Source organism: Ammodytes marinus, assembly GCF_949987685.1.
Source record: "Ammodytes marinus genome assembly, chromosome: 6".
Classification (NCBI taxonomy): domain Eukaryota; kingdom Metazoa; phylum Chordata; class Actinopteri; order Uranoscopiformes; family Ammodytidae; genus Ammodytes; species Ammodytes marinus.
In genome coordinates this window covers 25,863,112-25,879,145 of record NC_137235.1, presented here as the reverse complement: position 1 = coordinate 25,879,145, position 16,034 = coordinate 25,863,112, and the positions used below count along the sequence as shown (strand labels likewise).

Sequence of the window (16,034 nt, the reverse complement as noted above, 5' to 3'; positions counted from 1 at the left end):
TAAAAATTACTTTACTATACATAACACACATATTTCTATATTATAAACCTTAAAAAACAGAGAAACTGGAATCGAGACTCATTAGACCAGGCAAGATTTTTCCAGTCTTCTATTGTCCAACTTTGGTCAGCCTGTGTGAAATGTAGCCTCAGTTTCCTGCTTAGTTGACAGGAGTGGCATCCGGTGGGGTCTTCTGCTGCTGTTAGCCCATCTGATTCAAGGTTGGTCGTGTTGTGCGTTCAGAGATGGTATTCTGCATACCCTGGTTGTAACAAGTGGTTATTTGAGTTACTGTTGCCTTTCTATCATTTCGAACCATCCTTTTCTGACCTCTGACATCAACAAGGCATTTTCTTCCACACAAATGCCGCTCACTGGATATTTATTTTTTGGACCATTCTCTGTAAACCCTAGAGATGGTTGTGAGTGAAACTCCCAGTAGAAGTTTCTGAAAAACTCTGACCAGCCCGTCTGGCACCATCAACATTGACATGTTCAAAGAAACTTAAACCCCCTTTCGTCACCATTTTGTTGCTCAGTTTTAACTTCAATAAGTTGTCCTGTCCATGCCTACATGCCTAAATGCATTAAGTTGCTGCCATGTGATTGGCTGATAAGTTATATGTGTTAACAAGAAATTGAATTGCTGTATTTAAGTGGCCGGTGAGTGTATAGGGGAGAGTGGGGTGAGTTCTGCCACTTTTTACTCAAAGTGCCTTTAAAGGTCACATATGCTAAATGCACTTTTTAAATGTGTTCCAACATATCCATGGGTCCACGGTGTGCCTAGAGACTGCCAAAATATTAAAAAAAATAACAACCTCTCGTTTTCTCACTCTCCCCCTTTCTGAAACCCCCACCCCTCCCCCCCAATATACTCCAGTCAGAATTCTCGCCGACTATTACGTAATAGTCGGCACAGCCACATCCCCATATTTTCTTTATATGTCCATGCTTCCCCCCCAGAAACGTCCACCGTCCACTAGTCTATGATAACCCCACCCCCCCATTTCTTATTGGTCCACGGCCCCGAGATCCTCTAGGAAATTTTCCGAGCGACAGCCATGTTGCTTTCCCCGCTAAGCGACAAGATGCCCATAGTAGCCTACAGCCTGAATGTTACATACACCAACACAGAATGCTTTTGCTCATACTCCACTAATTTATCTTAACCACAGCAGTCTATGCCTCGTTTTTAATAACACAACGGATAGGAAGCTACTTGTGGGTTTTTTCAAACAGTGAAACTGAAAGAAATGTTTTTATTGGTATTTTTGCGTGACTGGTGTATAGCTATTTAGCTTTGGGACAAGCATTCAGCTTTTGCTCATACAAACATAATTCTATTACCCACACCAGTCTGGAAATGCCTCGTTTTTAACAGGACAAATGATTGGAACTTAATAGTGTGGAAGTCAACTTTGAAGATATTTTTAATCACTGATTTGTGTGGTATTTTTAGCCGGTAGCTTCCGTGCTAGCTTCGAGACAAGCAATCAGCTTTTGCTCATAAAAACATAATTCTATTACCCACACCAGTCTGGAAATGCCTCGTTTTTAACAGGACAAAGGATTGGAACTTAATAGTGTGGAAGTCAAATTTGAAGATATTTTTTTCACTGATTTGTGTGGTATTTTTAGCCGGTAGCTTCCGAGCTAGCTTCGAGACAAGCATTCAGCTTTTGCTCATAAAAACATAATTCTATTACCCACACCAGTCTGGAAATGCCTCGTTTTTAACAGGACAAAGGATTGCAACTTAATAGTGTGGAAGTCAACTTTTAAGATATTTTTTTCACTGATTTTAGTGGTATTTTTAGTTTATTTTATCGTCTGAGTCTTATTTTTAGCGTTAGCGCCCATGTAGCTTCGATTGTAGCACCAAGTTTTGCTCATAACACGCTGTTTATATTCCCCACAGCAGTCTGAAAATGACTCTTTTTTAACATGACAAAGGATGGGAAGATATTCCTGTAGAAATCAAACTTTGAAGCTACTGTTTTCACTGGTTTTAATTATGTCAGGTCATGTCAAACTGTTCAAAGTATTGCTTAGCTCCGGCCGGGTAAACACTGTGTTCGCAGTCACACAGTGTCTCTCTAGTATCGCGAGAGCACGGCAGAGACGGTGGGAGAGCCCCATGGACATATAAAGAAAGCCCGGCAGAGAGGTGGGAGGGGCCAGCCAGATCGCACAAATATAGGTCATCCTGAGACCAGAGGACAATCATGGTATAGAGGCTTGCTACAATAAATGATCTGAACGGGTTTTTCAGAAAACATCTAAAAAAATAAGTATTAGGGACTACTTAGACCATATAAAATTGACAGCAAAGTGCATAATATGTGAGCTTTAAAGTGAGGCCTTGACAGTAATGTCTCCAACTAAAATATGTATGTATATTTCAGGATGTGGTGCATCCCTGGCAACAATAACTTTGGATCTGAAATAAACTGTTTAAGAAATATAGCTTTCGGAAAAAGGTAAATTTTCCTAATCAAGGCCTAGCAGGTCTATGTGGTTTTACCTGCAAAGCTCACAATGACAAAGTCACCATCCTGGCCATCTTAAAGGGGACATATTATGCCAAATCTCGGTTTTAAAGGTGTATTTCCAAGGTCTACTAGAAGAGGTTTTCATGGTTTATTGTTCAAAAAACCCATTAGTTTTCTACCATTGCCCATTTCTTCATCGCCTTTTCCAGCCTTCTCTGCTCTCTATCTCAAAAGGTTGGTTTTGACATCTACCCCCCTTCGCAAAAATCCTAGTCTGCTCTGACTGGTCAGATCTACACAGATTTTTGATTTTGTTCTTTTACCTTAATTTTTTAAAACTATGAATTTTATTTTTTATTAACCTTTATTTATACAGGTAAAATCTCATTGAGACCCAGGGTCTCATTTACAAGAGAGACCTGAATGCACTATGTACAACACTTTGGTCAGTGTGAACTGTTATAAATGTGCTTTTATAAATACATTTTACTTATTTACTTAAAACTCACCCCTGGCCCTTTGGCACAACCCCAGCATTTTGGAAAAACTAGCATGATGCAGCACTTTAGGGCTAACATCGTTCTAACTGTATAGACTCAAAGTAAAGCATACTTAAGCACTAAAACATGTGTCAAATGTTTTCAAGCATGTCTATAATTGTTAAGCCACAATAATAAAAAAACCTTGATCGAAATTTTACTTTGAAAGGTCAAAAAAGTTTTTTTTATAGCTTTAATGTGCTTAAATCTCATTCCATGTGTCTCCCTTCTTTGCAGGATGAGTCAATCTAAAATATGTGGTCACATTTCAAATTTCTTCTATGATTTTCTAGAAACAAGGGGTATAGGGGTCTCCCCTATATACATTATGTTTATTCAGCAGTGCTTAAACCCTCATTACAACAAGTGGTTGTAACGTTGAAAAGAGACTGTCCTACAATAACCAGCTTTATTGATGCAACTCAAGGTCCATTTAAAGGTGGATTAAGCGATTCTGGAGAACGCTTGTCAAAATCAGTGAATATATCCTCACCATCCACTACCCGTCTGTACTGTGTGCGCTAAAAATATCCAGTATTAATACACAGCCTAGGCTCTGTAAACTGGTATGTCAACAAAGGGTAGCCTCTGTAAACACAGGAGACCCACGGTAGTTAGCAACATGACAGTTTACAGAGCCTTGGCTGTGTTTTAACACCATATTTTCTGTTTCAGTGCACACAGATGGACAGGTAGCAGATCTTGAGGAGATATTCGCTGATTTTAACAAAGTTATATTAATAACAAGCATTCTCAAGAATTGCTGACTTCACCAAGACTTAGGCATATAGGCTACAATATATTTCAAAAATAAGGAGTTAGTGGTGGAAGTTTTAGTGTAGCATGAAAAGACAAATTGCATTTTAATAACCAACACCATCATAAAGTAACTTGCTTAGATTAGTGTGACATATAGGGCCTATTGGCAATCTCACTTGTTTCTTTTTGATTTACCGCTCTCAAAGCTGTGCATCAAATATGAAGCAGAGGCCTGAAGACAAGTATAGCCTAAAAGCTGGTAGGAGGGGAAAACAGCCAACCTGGCTCTGGTCAAACCAGAGAAATATGCCTTCCAACACCTCTGAAACACAGAATCATGTTGTTTCTCAGTTGTTAAATCTGTAGCCTACAGTTAAATACATTGTTTTTTTAAAAATGTTTATTAAATAGACTTAAAAACATAGTCGAGACAGTACAGATATATTACAGAGAAGTTGGACATTGTATTGTATATTGAATTGTTCCAACAAACTAAATGGGAAAGGGAAATATGTAAAAGGAGTTTTGCAATTGGAAGTATAGAGATTTTGGGGCCATGCTTTTACTGGCCAAACTTGGTGACAAGCTTTTCAAAACTTCCAAATGTCTTAACAAAATAGGAGTCACAGAAAGAGATAAGACCTTTCTCCTTGTAAACTAAATAACAGGAAAAAAAAAATACATTTGACATTTATTTAGATAATTGCAAATAGGGGTAAGAACAGAAGGGGATTTTGAATCAAAAAAGTTGTCTAAACTGTTTTCAGGTTTTTAATGAAATAGTGCAACCGGATGGTTGATGGAGTGACTTGTATTGACATTTTTAACATTGAAACAATGTTTTAGGGGGCTGCATCTTACTATGTTAACTCTAAGCTATTTGTTATTCCTTGCTCCAGGACCAATACTGTAAACATCCAAATCTCTGCAAAAAGAAGTGTCTTCTTAAAATATCATACTACACATTTAAAATATAATGAAAATCAATCAACTTTTTATGTACATAACATGTTAAATCACTGCAATTCTCAATTAACATTGGCTTTGCTATTACATTGCATCAAAGAAAGAAACTGAACCTTTCTGCTCCCAGTATTCTTGCAAGGCTCTACAGCTCTCATAAAAATACATTATAAAAAGGCTTCTTTGATGTCCATCTCTCATTGGATTTTATGTACATTCCTTACATGCTTTTTCAGGTGGCCTGACTGTGTAAAGTTTTTCGGGCAATGTGGGCAGGATTCTGGTTTCTCCCCTGTGTGGATATACTTGTGCCTTTTCAGGTTATTGTAGTCTAAGAATCCTTTTCCACAGTATGGGCACCAGTGTCTCTTCTCCCCATTATGCCACCGTAAATGCACATTTAGTTCTACCCTCCTCGTGAATTTCCTTTCACAGAGGTTGCAATGAAATGGTTTCTCCCCAGTGTGAATCCGAATGTGGTTTTCCATGTCTCGTTTTGTGAAGAATCCCTTGTTACAAAACTTGCAGATAAAAGGTTTTTTCTTGAGATGCACCGTCTGAATATGTTTGGTGAGGCCAAAAGTGTAGACAAAGCCCTTCCCACACTGCTGGCAGACATGGATCCTACCATTGCGGTGCACCCGCCCATGCCGTTTAAGACACTTGGAGTCCGGGAAGTGCTTCCCGCAAAGCGTGCACGAGAATGGTCTGCGAACTTTGTGAAGACTAACATGTCTTTTAAGGGCAGCACTGCCGCTGAAGACGCGACCACACTCCCCACACTGGTTCTTGAGCAGACGCCAGCCAATAACTGACAAAGGCTGTAATGGTGACACTATAGGTGGTGCTCTGACAGGTATAGGGTAGAGGGAAACACTGGGGGGAAAGACTACCGTAGGTTTCTGAGATCTTGGGGATTTTCTCTCTTTCTTTGCAGGGAATGGGGAGGAACCCTTTCCTCGTGCGGGAGATACTTTATTGACTGTAACTTTAGGAGGAGTCCATACAGCCTTAGCTATACATCTTTTTGCAGCCGGAGAGCTAGTACTGGTCCCTGGTAACTGGCTTGTTTTAGCTCCATTCTGCAATTTAGTTTGCTTAGCATTTCTGAGTTTAGCTGTAATTTGGGCTTTTGCTGCAATAGCTAGCTTCGTAGCATTTGCTACCCTTGAATTATTTTTAAGACGACTGGTACCATCCTGACATAATTTGGGTTTCTTGGCAGGAGTGGATTCCCGAGTCTTTCGTGGACTGACACCATCTTTATCCAATTTAGGCCCCCTAACAACTAAGGAAGACCTCTTGGAGTTCTTAGTACTTGCACCATCTGATGTTATACTACAACTCTTAGGACTGGAAAACTTTGATAAGGAACACCTATGGCTGCCAGAAGTCAATTCATTGGTAGACATTTTAGGGCTGGGTCCATTTTTACCTAAACCAGATATCCTATCAGAAGTACGTTTAATCTTTTTAGGACTAGCAGTCCTCTTGGTTCTCACGGTAATAGTTTTGGTATTGTTAGGGCTAGTACCAGTTTTTGTAATTTTTGGACTAGCACTACCTCTAGCACTGATCCTCTGAGCGTGCACAGTAGTGTTCTTGGTCTTTTGAGGAACAACACTCTCCTTACTCAAGCCAGATCTCCTAGGACTCACAGAAGTAATTTTAGTCTCGTTAGGCCTAACACTTTCTTTACTCGAGCTGGACCTCATAGTACGAACAGAAGTGGATTTTTTTATTTTGGTACCTCCACCACCACTGTCTGAACGAGAACTCCTGAGATTCAGAGGAGTGGATTCAGAAGTACCATTTGACCTCCTAATACTGGCTGATGTTGGGTTAAAAGTCCTACTGGATGTAACACCATTTTTACATAGTCCAGATCTCCTTGGACTAATCAGAGTGGGTTGATTACCTGTCTGTCTCGGACATGTAACAGCTTTAGCTTCACCTTGGGTTTTTGGGCTAACACCAGTTGTGTTTTCTTCATTTGGGCTGTTTTCCTCTGATCTAGGTTTCTTAGGGCTTACAGGGGGGGGCTCTATTTCTTCGAGTGCTTCTCGATTTCTTTCAGTTCTTCCAACTTGTAAGTGGGTTTTGACGTGACTACGGAGTTTGGTCACAAGGGTACCTTTTTGTAACCTTTTCTTGTCACTGGTACTGGTCTCTGCACAAGAAGCTTTGGCGCCTACAGAGTCATTAGAGTAGACCTATAACAAAAATGAAAGGAGAAAAATGTATATATCAAAAAACATGCATAAAAATTACAATACTCCACAGGGTTTTCAGTTAAAGGGGGAGTCAGACATTCTGGAGAATGCTTGTTCTCTGCTTGAATATCTCCTCACGATCTGCTACCTGTCCATACTGTGTGCAATGAAAAAAAAAAATCCAGTGTTATTACTAGATTCTGTAAACGGGTATGTTGCTATCTAAGGTAGGCCCATTTGTTTACATACCATTTTACAGAGCCCAGGCTGTGTATTAAAGCCAGAATTTATATCAGAGTGCACACAGTAAGGACAGGTAGCGGATCGAGAGGAGATATATCCTGATTATGACAAAAATAAATGTTGACAAGTGTTCTCCAGAATCGCTGACTCCCTAACCCTAAACTCCAAATTCACAGAAATTGCTGACACAATCTTTATAAATAAAAAAGATAAAACACAACATTTATTTGCACTTCATTATATATCAATGTGAATTACAAAAACAAACTATATCTTTATAATCTACAGATTTTACGCATTTCAGACACTGGGGTGTGCATTCCTACTACTAGCCAAAAAGCCATCCGTTTACTACTGCCTTTGGACTATAATCCATCACCTCCCCAATATAAGACCTATTTATTTCTTAATTTCCTAATTGGCAATCATATTGCTGGACAAACCGAGGAGTATTTACGATTAAATTACCTTATTACGGTCTTGCACTACAGGTGTCACTGCCAGCTGTGCAAGAAACTGTGTTTTAGACATCTGTGAGAGAGGTTCCAAAGTAGCCTTGGATGTGATGGAGGTAAGATGTATGACAGAAGCAGTTTTTTTCTCTTCTATAGGTGGGTCATTGGGGATTGCAACATCTTGCACAGAAAGGCTGACAATTTCCTCATCCACATTAGAAGTAGGGTCACTAGCCATAGCAGATACAGTTGGAGGGTTAGTGGTGTTGAAGGCTAAAGTCGAATTCTCAAAAACCAGTGCCGACATATTTGATGGTTTAGATGGATGCACGTACCCGCTGTCAGGTAACTTTGCCAAAACGTTTTCAGAGGATACTGATGCTTTTTCTTGATTTCCGTTTGAACCTTCTGATATCAAGGTATTTACAGATACAGCAACAGAAGTTTCTTTTGAATTGGAACTAATATCAGTGGTTATCCCGAGCATCTCTAATGGCTGTGTAGACACAACCAACGTTGATGGATTCTCTTGTGTTGTACCAGCTTTCAAAATTGATTGAGATTCAGAAGGTTTATATGTTGGCACTGCTGAGACTGAGACTGATTCTTTAGGGGAAATTTGAAATGGGAGCCTGGTTAATCTGACCACAGCAGTGAGTGGTACTGCTTGGATCATGGGGCTTGGAACTAGCCCAACTGAAACAGGTAAAGTGGAACAGGTTTCTATGGGTTCATTTTTTGTTTCAGAAACAGAGGGAGTTTGATTGACTGGTCTTAAGTTGTCAGCTGCATTATCCCATGTTTGAGACGACATTGGGACTACCTCAGCTAAAGTGGTCTGTTCATCCCTAGAAGTGCTTAATTCCTTTGAAGAAGAAATTAATTGTGATGATGACACCTTAACAGGAGAGGCCGCCTCCTGCTTTGTTGTCAGAACAATGGCTGGTGCCTGATGTTTCCTTAATGCCACAGCTGATACCCGTCTTGGAATTATAATTGTTACTTTAGGGAGTTGTAGTTTACCTGGCTGTGGATCATTTGAGTTGGTGGTCCATTGTGAACTTACAACAGGGATCGTTTTCATTGGCCGGACTTGTATGGTTTTCTGAAAAGTTGATGAAAGGAAAGGTATTCCGAGATTTAAGCCTGTAGCTGTTGAAGGTATGGCTGGAAGGTCACCATTTTTATGTGCAGCAACAACGGTTGACAAAACAGATGGAAGTTGGGTCGGAGATATTGCAGTAGTTTTATGAGGAATTAATGAGGAAACTGATGCTGACACACTTACATTATGATGTACTGTATTACCCTGTTTACTGGGTGCTACAGATGGTATAAGAGGATTGGGGTAGTGTTGTTTAAATGAATGCACACTTGTTTGAGTTGCAGTAGTTGAGGAGGGCTTTGAAGATGTGTTGGTGACTGTATGATGATCTTTTGGAATGACGGCCTTAATGTGGGCCAGAGATCCACTGCTTGGTGGGACATCGCTAGGTTTAGTAGCGGCACTAAGTTCCTGTTTTGTCAATTGTTCTGTTGTGGACAGCTCTGATACAGGTACATTGCCTGACGCTTCAGGAATTTTAACAGGAAGCAGTGGTGTATGGGGCTCTGCTGTGACTGGGTCCACAGTTTCCAAGGTACCCACACAGGAAGCCCACTGGGTTTGGTGCGCTGCTTCCATTCTTTGTGGAGAGGACAATGTATTTTTTTCCGTTGACTGATTCATGGCTTCAACCAACAGCATTGCATCCTGAAGAGTTACAGAGGTGTGGCGTTTTCTTGGCTGAACCGACTCAGATGTTGGAGTTTTTAGTGTTTCAGTTTCAAAGGAAACTGAAGTGGATGGAGTTTTAGTCGTCCCTTCTTTTGACAACTGGATTTTCTTGGACAACTGTAGAGATTTTGATGTTTTTTCCTTTTTAGAAGATCTGCTTCTCAAAGATTCTACTGTAACAGACAGAGGATACTTAATACGATCTACAACAGTGTTCACTGTACCAGCGGGGGATAAGACCTCAACCTCTTCCACTTTTTTCGTAGGGGAATTTTTAAGATTGGATGGTGACTTGATTATTTCTTTCACTGGCTGTTGCAAATGCTTTACTTTCTTTGCTGGCCGTCCTCTTCTACGTCGTACTGACAAGTCAGGTTGGGAAATGGCCTCACCTTTTGGTACATCATTTTGTAATTCATCAAGTGCTTCTCTGTTTTTTATTGCTGTGGGCTGTGCAAATTGTTCTTCCTTGCTATCCATTCCCAAACAGGGTAGTTCCAGGGCCACTGTGTTCTCTTCATGTCTTTGGGGCAAGGGTATCCCCTCAGTTGAAAGTTCCGGATTAATTAAAGGGTCTTCATTTACAATCTCACAAGCGAATGCCAAAGATGAACCTAGTAATGGTGGTAGTCGGACAGAGGAAACATGAGGAGAAATAAAAAAAGGTGAGAATGGGGAGTTTTAAACCTCTTGAAGACTTTGTTACATTTTATAAATAATTAAAGGATTCAATGGAAAATTAAAGTTGGTTTTAATTCCTCACCTGCTTTATCATTCAAGACTTGCCCATAGACCACAGTGGGCTCAACTTCCTCGTCCGTCAAGACAGATTGCTGAAAAAAATAATAAAATCATAAGCGTCCCACAGAGGAGTTACAAAACTTTCAATGTCAAGACATAAATGGGAAAAAAACATTTGTTTGCTGCTAAGATACTCACGCACCTCCTGTTTTACAAGTATATAAGCCTTTTGAGGATTGTCCTTTGCATTGGTCACATAGTTGTGCTCCTGCAAAGTGTAGGATATGTCTTCATGTTCGCATTGTGGCTCTGGGTTTTGCAATGATGAGTCCCTTAATGTCTGATATTGCTCCACCAGCATCGTGCGGAAAGGAACAGGCTCTGTTGACAGAAACACAAAAAAACAAGACAACCAGTGATTTTTTAGATCGAATCTGCAAAAAAAAAAAAAAAAAAAAAAAAGAGGGCTGAAATTTGACTGCCATATCGCCAGATGCTGTTTGGTCTTGATCTTTGTGAATACTGCCCAGGTATTTTGCAAACTAAGTTGCCTGATCTCCAAGTACAGCCTTCAAACAGGGAATGCCAGGAGCATCACTTTAAAAATATGCATGTGCCAAAAAAAATACATACATTGACAATATCTTCAAATAAAGTGAGATAGTATGCATAATATATGCACAGCGCGCATTTGCAGCAATTCAACACTTCACTCAGTAGTCTCGCCTTTTATTTTTCAATGTCAGATGGCCATTTTTTTTTTACACCCGACGATTGAGTCTCTGCTAAAATCAGGGTTTTTCCTGCATAGAGAAATTTTCGGTGACCGCCAAAGAGGATTTAACCAGCGCCAAAGGAAAATCACCAGCACCAAAATTATAAAGATTGAAAATAAATTTAACAATTTAAAACCTATACAATTTGAGACCAATTTAAGTCATCCTTCTTGTAGGGCTGGGCGATAACTTGAATTTCAATTACTATTATGGCTTCCCTCAATCATGAAAACTAAATAATTGTGATTAAACTATCAATGTGCCGCACGCTGTGACATGCAGGCTTTCAAATGCAGCGAATCCTTGTTTCAGTCGTGCGCTCTGCTCGGAGGGAGGGAGATACACCCATTGAGCTGACGTATACCTCCGAGGCAAAGTGAGGGACAACGGGCGGAGAGCTGTCACTCAAGAGGTCGCGCCAATACATTTTAACCCCCAAAAAGAATAAAAACAAAAAAATTCACCCCCCTCAGTGTTGTCATGGAGATATGAACTAAACAGTAACGGACTAGAATGTTTTTTTGGACCAGGCTGTAAATGGGTTTAATAAAACTGTGAAAACAAAAACATTGCAAATTGCTCAGTCTTGGTACCACCCCCAGTGGCCACCGGAAGGTACTACAATGTGTGTCACTTCCTTATTGGATGCTGGTAAAAATCGCAGAGGGCTTGGTGGAAACACGGCTATGCTCACCGTCTAAAAGACTCCAGTCAAGACGTGAGTAGCCTTTTTCCCCCCTCAAGTGACTTAGCCTGGAAATCCAGACCTGCCACTGGCAAATTAAATTGGCTACGCATGTTGGTCTGGACACTCTCCATTGAAGCTCAATAAATATGTCAGAAAATTCTGAGCTACATTTCAATTGGTTCTATCTAATATAGATGGGCCAGGGCCCTATGTATGGTGCTCTGGGGCGGCCGTAACTGGATGACGATAGTGCTGTGCATTCGCTGTCGAAGCCGTGATAGTAAACAACAGAGATGGCTGTGGATATGTTGTTCGAGTTTGAGACGGCTTTGGCCTCTACACTTAACGATTTGGAAGACGGCACTCAAATCTTTCATTAGCAAGAAAGAGGAATGTTCAGTTTTGCCGACCGACCACAGCAAAAGTTTAATTTACCAGTTAACCCCGCTGTTCGCTAAACAAACAGGGCTTAAAACATCACCTTGTTCATTACTCTGATTGGTTGTAGCGCTATCCAATTTGCATGCAGAAGTTAAAGGTGCTGTAAGCGGAATGGTTCTTTTAGCTAACTTCCTGTCAGTTACTGCAGTTAGCAGTCCCCTCGCTTGTCCCTACGTCACCACATTAATGCACTGCGGTCTTCAAGCAGCAAGTTATCTAGCATCATCTCCAGTGTTTCCCCTAGAATTTTTTTTAGGCCCGGTGGTAAAAGCTGATAAAGAGTATGCGCGCGGCGTGCATACAACATTTCTAGTAGAAAACTAACCGTATTATGGATGAGCCTCTTTTGACAGCCCGCTACAAATTAGGGCATAGGGTTATGCCTTCACATTCGGTACGTTTATACATTTTGTGTTTCCCCTCAGGATTTTTTGAGACTGCTGGGGGAGAATGGACCTTCTAGTAAGGTCTTGGGGCATGCCCATGCGGAAGAAAACATTTAACTTTTTTAAGTTAAATGCATCAATCTGGTGCACTTTGAGAAGCTAAATCTGATTTTCAGCTGTCATATATGTCCTGCCTAAAACAATTTTCTGTAATAATTTGGAGACACACATGGATATGAAAATGAAATACAATAAACACTAAGACCTAATATAGACAGGTATGTTCTGTCTAGTATTAATTTCTGGAATAATCTGGATCATGAAACATTTTCTTTAATTTATCAAATATTAATTTAAAATAAATGAATTAACCTAGGCTACACATCATGATTAGCCTATCAATCAAAATGTGTGCAAAATAAGCCAAATTTCATATTCCGACCATTATATTTCATGTAGCCTAGTTCTCAATTTAAAACATAAAAATAAAGTAGCATTGAAAATACCAAGAAATAAAGCTTGTAGGGCTACAATAGCCTGCTCTTTTCAAGATAACTTGCTGCGATACAGATTGGTTGCCACGGTGACGTAGCGACTTCAACTTTCTAAGTTTTGCTCAGCACTTTTTCCTGTTCAACTCCCTGTTACTGAGTCCTAAATATCTCCAGTGTATGCCATGGACCTATAAAGGAAGGTTCTTTCTCGTCAGTTTTCCTGTTTGACATGTGCGCTCCGAATGCACACGCGCATATTAATATATGTATTTATTTTTTTCGGGCAGCTGTTGGCCTGGCGGGGGCCTGTATAATGGTAGGGGAAACACTGATCTCAGATCCATAAGTGTGATAAAACATGATAAAAACCATCAAAAGAGACATTGGGAAGGATTTTTACCTGCTCCGCCCTTTTCTAGGCGCATACACATTCACCCATCTGTTGCTCTGGCGTGCACCGGCAGTGAGACCATGGAGTGTATAGTATATATGAGTGAGACGAGTTTCGGTTTGTAGCGTTCTGTCTTCTGATTGGATAAACATTTCGGGATACTACAATAAGTTCATTTGCTGATTACATGCAAAGCAGCTGACTGAGAGATCGGCTTTATGAAACGTGCACATTATGTAAGTGATCACTAGGGCTGCCCCCTGAAAGTCGATGATTCGAATCATCAGTCGGGAACCACCGCAGTCGACGCAGATTCTTCAAGTCAAACCATTTATTTTTTTCAGGCAGTGTACATTATAAAAAAAGAGAAAATAAGAGCAAAACACTGACGTTATCATGCCAGGGCAATAGGTGGCGGTACTGTGTCACGTCAAACGCCATAGAAGAAGAGTGGTGAAAACTAAAGAGGAAAGGCCAAAAGAGAAAACCAAAGCAGATGTATACGTTTGCGCTGTGCAAGTTGCGCACCATATATGCCTATTGATTCTGCTCTGCTATGTGCTGTAATAAAGATAGGTCGCCTTGGAAACAATTAAGCCCCTGTAGACCGCAAGCATCTCGTCTTTTTTACTCGCGCGAATCACCATTCTCTGCAGCCGTCACCGGCTCTGTGTTGTTTGTCTCTCACCGGCTCGGGCACGCTCGGGCACGCTCGCGCTTCAGCTGCGCTCCAACTCCCCGGTTCACTCGTAAACTGATTTTTTTAATATATCCAACCTGGAGGTTGTTTATTTTAAGCTCTGTTTTCGGTGGTCTTAAAGTCTGTTTTCGGGTTGACGGTTGGTCAAATATCTCACTCCAATGCACTTTTCTGATTGACAAATAGTATCACGAAAAGTCGAATCTCTGGTTTGAACAGGCAGATCCGATTCGACTGAGAAAATTCCGAGTCGGGGACAGCCTAGTGATCACTGTGTGAATAAAGAGCGATTTTTCCACTTATATTAACACAAATAAACCGCTTACTTCACCTTTAAGTGCCGCCCCTTGAGGTTGGGATGGTCTATTGATCGTGGCCAGACCCTATATCGTTCTTGAAATGGGTCTAGATTTCCAAGCTACCATCAGCAACATTTTCCATTAGGACATACATAATTGCCTTTATTTCTCAATGAGTGTCTGTATTTCTCTAATATGTGTTCAAAATAATAATAATAAAAACAATCAACTTGATCGGCAACAGAACGCTTCTTCCTCTGTCACTTAAGTTAAGCAACATCTGAAGTGTTTTATTTGTAAAAATGTAACTGGCTGCTGTCCAGCTGTCAACTTCATTTTTACAATTAAGAAATTAAGCCTAAAACACAACCGTTTTATCATACCAAGTATACCATTTGTAATACAATTCCTGCAGGGAATCACTGCCTACACAATTTATTTTCCAACCAGCTAGTATGTCAGAACAGAGATTTAACATTTGAATAGGCTCAATATATTTTTATTATAAACTTCTAATTTGGCTTCACTCCAACTTAACTCAGATCTGAATTACATTAGTAGTGAAGCTTAGACGTACAATCAAATTAAGCAGTACACAAATATTGTTTGTAAACAGTCTGGTTCGCAAAGCGTGGTATGGTTTCCCTCCTGTATTGAATCCTGAGCTTTAGCTTTAGCAGACTCAGCTATGCTAAGCTACGGACACATCGATAGACACTTACGGCTGTATGTGTCCCGAACAAAAAGACCACACAAATAGTTTTGTCTAAAACATCACAAAGCTTGCGCATACAACTATTAAAAAGTATATTGAGGATTACAGGCATCTCAATTTACCGCACTGAACGGCTGTGTCACGTTGCTCCGCGCCATGGCTTCGGCCTAGATGGGGCTCACTTTCTCTGCTGGAGACGGCCTCTTGGCTGCTCGCGTTCTCAAACTGACTACATCGTGTTTTGAGGTCTTCGTTCTCCTTCTTGATGTTGGATATTTCTGTCTTCAACTCGTCGACCATAGTTTGGAAAAGTTTCGTGGTCTCTGCGACGGCACTCTTGAGCATACCCTCCATGACGGAGGAGTATTTCGTCTGAAAATCGTCCGCGGACATTTTGGCTTTTTCGTCGTAGCTCCGTTATTAATCCACTTTGTACAGTAGCTTACATTTACTGTATCGTGATCAATAACCACGGACATATGAAAAAAAAATTATAACGCGGCATTATGAGCCAGTTCAAAATGGTTCCTTCCTTCCCAGAATCGAAGAAGGCACCGGAAATCGCTTTGTGTGACGCACAGGACAAGAAGGGTATTTGATTGTAGGCCTATTTGAACCACGGTGAAGTTGGTTTTAAGTTGGATGTCTGACTATGGGTTAGCCTACACATGGAAGGAAAAAACAACAAATCGATTTGAATTTTAATTTAAAAAAATCCAATATAAAAGGAAATATGTAGTGTAGTTAGCCTACTAATTAATACACACAATTATAATTGATACTTCATTTTGTGTCCCTGGGTCACATACAATGGAAGCTAGGCCTATAAGAAAAAGACAATCTTTGATAAATATTTGTTGAAAATAAATGAATTACACAATAGTCTATCAATCAAATGAGTGTACAACATGAATCCAATTTAACATATTAGTTTGATTATAATGAATAATATGGCAAAG

General features: G+C 40.2%; 1 long non-coding RNA gene across 1 annotated transcript; it reads right to left on the bottom strand.

Annotated features, from left to right (window-relative positions):
- Window positions 1–4,224: 4,224 nt before the first annotated feature.
- Window positions 4,225–15,597, bottom strand: LOC307251359. The gene is made up of 5 exons (XR_013844904.1): window positions 15,198–15,597; window positions 10,388–10,566; window positions 10,208–10,277; window positions 7,681–10,058; window positions 4,225–6,969 (listed from the first exon to the last, which is right to left on the bottom strand). It is a non-coding gene; the product is annotated as an uncharacterized lncRNA (long non-coding RNA).
- Between the last annotated feature and the right edge of the window lie 437 nt (window positions 15,598–16,034).